A 7500-nucleotide genomic window follows, 5' to 3' on the forward strand; every position below is an offset into this window, starting at 1 on the left:
CATGAAAAAGCATCCAGTATGCTCTGTAAAGTGATCGACGTTAGGAAGGACATCCAGCTATAGAAATCATGCTTTAGATAGTATAATAAGTACACTTTACCATGACACCAGCATTAGAGAGATTGTCATGTCCTTAGCCAGACTAATGGGTCCTCTAAAACCTATGTTGCTTCTGCTCCTTCACCATCCATTGTACAAAGTGTACTGGGAGCATTTCATCATGGCATCAACACTAATGAACTTGCCTTATGTTCCTCAAAACTAAATACTTCTCACCTTAGAGTGCAATGATTATTTGTAGATATAATGATTATATATTCTTAGTTTATTAATCCTTTACAAAATATTAGGCTTAATCCATCACCCTGTTTAACACCACCATATAAGCTTTGGGTGCCTTTTGCAAAATTTACTCTTACAAACATTTAGACCAGGCCTTTGGTTTGGGGATCATTTCGTTCCTTTTGCTACTCTTGAAGACCTTTGAAAATAATGGATCATGGGTGCTGCCCTTCTATTTTTAGTTAAAAAGAAATTGCTATTAATACACACAAAAATCTCTATAATAATGTAAGAAAATGTTTAAAATTTTTATCTAGAGAAAATTAACTTAATAAACTTTACAATGATTTTATAAGATTTTATTAGATGGAAGGCCGATTTCAAATCTTGTTATTGTCTCATTTATATTGATTTCCCACATCAGTGTAATGCTGATAATTCATAGAAGATATTTGACTGTTACATTTAGCAGAAGTATGTAGTTCATGTGTAAAATAGGTTGAGTATGTATTTTCTTGACAACAGGAATATACTATCTGTGAAAATGAACAGAGATTTGAGTGTTTGCAAAAGGCAACACAACTATAATGAAAACATGTAGATTAACCAGAGGAAGGGGAGTTAGTTAAATCCACTCTCGAAATGACAGATAACCTTGAACTGTGTTAACTTCCAAAATAGCAGCACAGACTGACAAAAATATAAGCAATCAGGTTAGAGCAAAATTAACTGCAGTTTTAAACCATCTATTTTAAAGAATTAAATCTCTCAGCTTTGAAGAAATATTATTAATTAAAATAATACTTATAGCATTTCTAGCAATATATAAACATTTCTATGAAGAAAAGTTATTAACTAAAATAATAACCATTATAAACTAAACACTTTTGCCAACATGAAAGAAGTCTATACTGATAACAGCGTTCTGAAGTCCTGAAACTGATGATTTCTTCTATGACATTTTGCATTACTGCTTGGTTGTTGAAGACTTTCTCTTGCAGGAACATATTAAAATGCTTGAGTAAATGGTAGTTAGTCAGAGAGAGGTCTAGGAAGTAAGCTAAGTATGGTAAAATGAAAATATCATTGCACAGTTTGTTCAATTTTTATAGTCGGTTGCAATCTGTCCTTTTATTCTAATAATTTCTTCCCTCAAACTACTGTTCCCTAGGATTCACTAACTTTGTTTCATTTTCCTCTACTCTATAATATTCATTCCTTTAGGCTTTCTGTCAAACAACTTTGTAGGCCTCTTCTTAACCTTCTTTATAGTCCCTTATGTTACAGTGGCCTCAAGCCTTGTTTGGGACAAAATCGTTAAAAAAAAAAAAGGGTATGTGCCTAGGTGTTGTCATGTAAAAGAAATGGCTCCTTTGAATTAACCAATGCTGGAACATAATAGAGTTGCACTTGTTGGTACATTTGTATCAATTTCTTGGCAATACTTCTCCACTGCTATGGTTCACTGGGGTTTTATGGAATGATAATGAATGATTCCATATGCCAGCTACCAAACAACAACCTGACAAATAATATTAAACATAAATATTAAACAGCCTTTTTTTTTTTCTAAGACTAATTATTGCAATATCTAGTTTTAATTCAAAAGTGTGTTTTCCAGCCCTATGCAATTGAACTTTGTAGAATTTGCAATGCCAAAATTTGGTTTTAACTCTTCCAAAATGTTCCAGATATAAATGATTGTATCTTTCTTCCTCCCCTATCTTGTTCAAGTGGAGGCGCAATGGCCCAGTGGTTAGGGCAGCGAACTCATGGTCATAGGATCGCAGTTTCGATACCCAGACCGGGCGTTGTGAGTGTTTATTGAGCGAAAACACCTAAAGCTCCACGAGGCTCCGGCAGGAGATGGTGGCGAACCCTGCTGTACTCTTTCACCACAACTTTCTCTCACTTTTTCTTCCTGTTTCTGTTGTGCTTGTAATTCAAAGGGTCAGCCTTGTCACACTGTGTCATGCTGAATATCCCCGAGAACTATGTTAAGGGTACATGTGTCTGTGGAGTGCTCAGCTACTTGCACGTTAATTTCACAAGCAGGCTGTTCCGTTGATCGGATCAACTGAAACCCTCGACGTCGTAAGCGACGGAGTGCCAACAACAACAAATCTTGTTCAAGTATTAAATGTTTGGCCACCTTCAGTTACATAGAGACAGTACCATTGGACTACTTTGAGCACAACTGGTTATTTCACATTGTGAAAAGACAACAATTGGCAACAGTAATCAAGGTGACAGGACAAACTGTCTTCCACTTGAAGTGTAAAGCATTGAGATCCTTCTGCGAATTTATGACATTATGGCATTCTTGAACATCATTGGAATTTTGGTGTGTGTGTGTATGTATTGTTTATGTATATATATATATATATATATATAGGAACCTGGCAGGCGTGAAGTGGATTCGATCCACTTTACCCATATTTGAATAGCTAGGCCGAAGCGGTCTCCACCACTTGACCCTTTTCTGACCTCTTCTGCTCCATCTAGAATTGAGGTAAACAAGCTAAATCCTTTGCACTCACTGCCCTGCTTCATGGCTATATAAACAGGACACTTCAAGAAAACTTCCTCTTTTCACTTTCTAGTGACCAGTGGTCACTTGACGTCTCATGGAGAAAGATGCCCCACTTGTAACGGTTATAGGATTGCACGATGAAGATCATTTTTTATAAGAAAATATTTATTTATGCCGTTACATTCTAGGTTGCCATACCACGACGGGTAGGCCAGTGTAATAGTATATAAAACATGCAAGGTTGAGAATGTAGGCCTGTATCTGTATGTTCCTTCTTTTATAGCAGTAATTGTATAGAGGGAGAGATGGTAGGGTTATAATGTTGGCGCCGTTGTCTGACAGTGGCTGACAGTAAAGTTATTTCTCCCTCTGCCAAGTTGTAGCCAGGCATCTTTCTCCATGAGACGTCAAGTGACCACTGGTCACTAGAAAGTGAAAAGAGGAAGTTTTCTTGAAGTGTCCTGTTTATATAGCCATGAAGCAGGGCAGTGAGTGCAAAGGATTTAGCTTGTTTACCTCAATTCTAGATGGAGCAGAAGAGGTCAGAAAAGGGTCAAGTGGTGGAGACCGCTTCGGCCTAGCTATTCAAATATGGGTAAAGTGGATCGAATCCACTTCACGCCTGCCAGGTTCTTATATATATATAGGCGTAGGAGTGGCTGTGTAGTAAGTAGCTTTCTTACTAACGACATGGTTCCAGGTTCAGTCCCACTGCGTGGCACCTTGGGCAAGTGTCTTCTACTTTAGCCTCGGGCCAACCAAAGCCTTGTGAGTGGATTTGGAAGACAGAAACTGAAAGAAGCCTGTCGTATATATATATATATATATATATATATATATATATATATGTATGTGTGTGAGTGTATGTTTGTGTGTCTGTGTTTGTCCCCCCCCCCCCCAACATCGCTTGACAACCGATGCTGGTGTGTTTACGCCCCGTAACTTAGCGGTTCGGCAAAAGAGACCGATAGAATAAGTACTAGGCTTACAAAGAATAAGTCCTGGGGTCGATTTGCTCGACTAAAGTTGGTGCTCCAGCATGGCCACAGTCAAATGACTGAAACAAGTAAAAGAGTATATAAGTGTGTGTGTTTTTATGTATGTGTCTATATATATATATAGTGAGGGCATGTGACCTAGTGGTTAGGGTATTTGGCTTACGATCATATGGTCGTGAGTTCAATTCCTGGTGATGTATTGTATCCTTGAGCAAGACACTTCACTTCTTGTTGCTCCAGTTCACACAGCCTGCAAACATGAGTAGTACCTGTATTTCAAAGAGCCAGCCTTGTCACACTCTGTGTCACGCTGAATCTCCCTGAGAATTACGTTAAAGGTACACGTGTCTGTGGAGTACTCAGCCACTTGCACATTAATTTTAGGAGTGGGCTGTTCCTTTGATTGGATCAACTGGAACCCTTGTCATCGTAACCAATGGAGTGCCAGTATATATATATATATATATATATATATATATATATATATATATATATATATATATATATATATATATATATATAAAATAGCACAAATGGGCTGAGGTTCACTACAGCTGTTTCAGATATATTTTTTATTGATGAACAAATCAAATCTATTACATCATGTAAAAATACATTTCCATCAGATAAATTAAAAATGAAATTTTACATTTAGGATTTTTCACACAAATAGTATATAGTGCACATTGTCCTTCTCATCTTGGTGCCTATACATTATACACTATTAGTGTGAAAAATCCTACATGTTAAATTTTATTTTTAATTCACCTGAAGAAAATGCTTTTTTTTTCCATGATGTAATTGATTTGTTCATCAATAAAAAATATGTCTGAAACAGTTGTAATCAACCTCAGCCCATCATTATTTATACTACACCACACTCGGAAGCATCTCTGTGTTGGATCTTGGACTGCATGCCAGGCAATACTCCTGTGTGATTTTATGTATACGTTGTGTATTTGGTCTATACTTGTGAATGTATGCATAACTGGAAGGACAAATTCATATTTGCTTTAGTAAGTACGTGAGTGTCCATACATTCTGTTAGTGCCCAGGTATTCTATCCCCAAGTCTATTTTGGTGCGTTTGTTATCAAAATACCTTGATTCCATTGAGTCCTGAAAATAATAATTATCATATATATGTATATATGAAATAGAAGTGCTTAGCAGTGATGTGTATAAATATAAACTTGTTATCAGTTCAAATATGCTAGAGGTGTATTTGAACACATAAGAAAGCCATTCTCTGTATTTTCTCATGGAGAAAATTTATCACAGTTGACAAACAGGTGTAAACACACCATGTCATTTCAAAGTAACCCTGAGCCAGATGATGGATGTATGCATTTCACAGTAGTTATTTCCTCTTCAACATCAAACACTGGAAGGGGTATGTGAAATGGACTGATTTGAAATAGATCTCACTCATTATATTCTGTACTGCGAGTGGTTGTGGTAATTGGCAGATCTGTGGTAATAAAATATAGAATTGGTAACATGTTTATATCTATCTGTCTGTTTGTCTGTCTGTCTCTCCCCTCTCTCTCTATCTATACATATATATATATATATATATATATATATATATATATATATATATATATGTACACAGGGGCCATTGTATTGGTTCCCGAAATGAGGAGGAACTTCACTGTATTGGTTTCCGAAACGAGGCGGGAACCAGACTACTGGAGTTCTGTGATGCATGTAACTTTTTAATCTGCAACACTAACTTCAGGAAGCCAGATAGCTACCTGATAACCTATCAATCAGGTGACTGATAGCCAGATTGATTTCATCCTCACCAGACAGTGGGACGCAGGGTTGCTCTTAAATACAAAGACCCTCCTGGGTGAAGAATGTACCCCCCAGCATAGATTAGTCATTAGTGACTTTAGACTCGAGGCCAGAAGGATGTCAAGAAGCAGACCAATCCAAAAAAGAAGGATTTGGAAACTGAAGAACCTGTCACATGGTCAATCTGTAGAAAAGGTGTAGGCAGAAACTCCATAAGATGTACCCAGTGTAAGCTATGGACACATAAGAGGTGCAACAACATCAAAGGAAGATTAACTGGGAAGATAACTTTCATGTGTGGCAGATGCACAGGAGCAATAAACACCACAGATTCTCAGAAAACAGATTCCATCACATGCCAGGGTGAGAAACTAGAAGTAGTTGATAGCTTCTTCTACCTAGGTGACCAAGTCTGTAGTGGGGCTGACTGCTCTGAGAGTGTTACAACTAGAATAAGAATAGCCTGGGCAAAGTTCAGAAAGCTTCTACCCCTACTGGTGACAAAGGGTTTCTCACTCAGAGTGAAAGGTAGATTGTACAATGCATGTGTGCGAACTGCCATGCTTCACTGCAGTGAAACATGGGCCTTGACTGCTGAAGACATGCCTAGGCTCGAAATATTATGGAGATGTACTTGCGTAGCAAGTGACCTGATCTGAGATCGTGTGCTGGAACGAAAACAAATGCAGTGTGGAAGGTGTTTGTAAGCCTATATGAGCTGGTGCTGAAAAGGTCATGGCTTTAAGGGTATCACGAAAGCTCTGGTTGGATGCAATTTCTTTTTCAGGGCTTAGAAAAACAGAAGGACTGCTGCAATAAGTGTGTGAATCTGAGAGGGGATTATGTTGTATCAAATCATAATTAACTGGTTCTCCTGTATTTTCTTTTACCCAAAACCAAGAACTTTTCAGCACCTTGTATATTACAGATACATAGATACATACAGTTAAATATTCAACAAATTTTAAAATAAAGTAAGTGTTACATATTGTTAGTTTAGTTTTTTTTTTCTTTTAAATTTTATTCATTAAATTTTTAGTTCCAAGTATTACAACAAAACTGTCAGAAAATATTATAATTGACATATACAAATATAAATTTTTGTTTTATTGTTTTTATTCTGTTATTACATTAAAAATAACATTTTCATAAAAAGAAACTTTAAAATTCTTTATGTCTTTATTTTTTGTGTTAAAATGTAAAAATCCATATTAATATGCTATATTTCAACTATAAAACTCAATCTAATAATGCACTATAAAATTATAATAGTGATATGATGACGCTGATGATGATAAATTCTTTTGTAGATTTACCACAATTGGTAGCTCATTGGTAGACCATGCCCTGTTGTATTTAGCAATGATTCATGTTTTGCATTCAAATCTCATGATTCTCTATTGATTATTAGCTAGAATTTATAATAAACCAGCTAAATTTAGATGACTTGCTCTGAGATACTGTGAGTTAACTGTGTGATAGACTGGTGTCCTGTTCATACTCTCAGCCTAAATGCCTTGAAAACCCAGATAAGCTCCAAACTCATAAACCTATACTTCTTAGGCACATACACACATACACACACACATGCATATCATATATATATATATATATATATATATATATATATATATATATATATATATATATATAGGTGCAGGAGTGGCTGTGTGGTAAGTAGCTTGCTTACCAACCACATGGTTCCAGGTTCAGTCCCACTGCGTGACACCTTGGGCAAGTGTCTTCTACTATGGCCTCGGGCCGACCAAAGCCTTGTGAGTGGATTTGGTAGACGGAAACTAAAAGAAGCCCGTCGTATATATGTATATGTGTGTGTGTGTGTGAATGTGTGTTTGTGTGTCTGTCCCCCCAACATCGCTTGACAACC

The sequence above is a fragment of the Octopus bimaculoides genome, chromosome 4 (assembly GCF_046866305.1).
Source record: "Octopus bimaculoides isolate indiv1 chromosome 4, ASM4686630v1, whole genome shotgun sequence".
NCBI classification, from domain to species: Eukaryota; Metazoa; Mollusca; class Cephalopoda; order Octopoda; family Octopodidae; genus Octopus; species Octopus bimaculoides.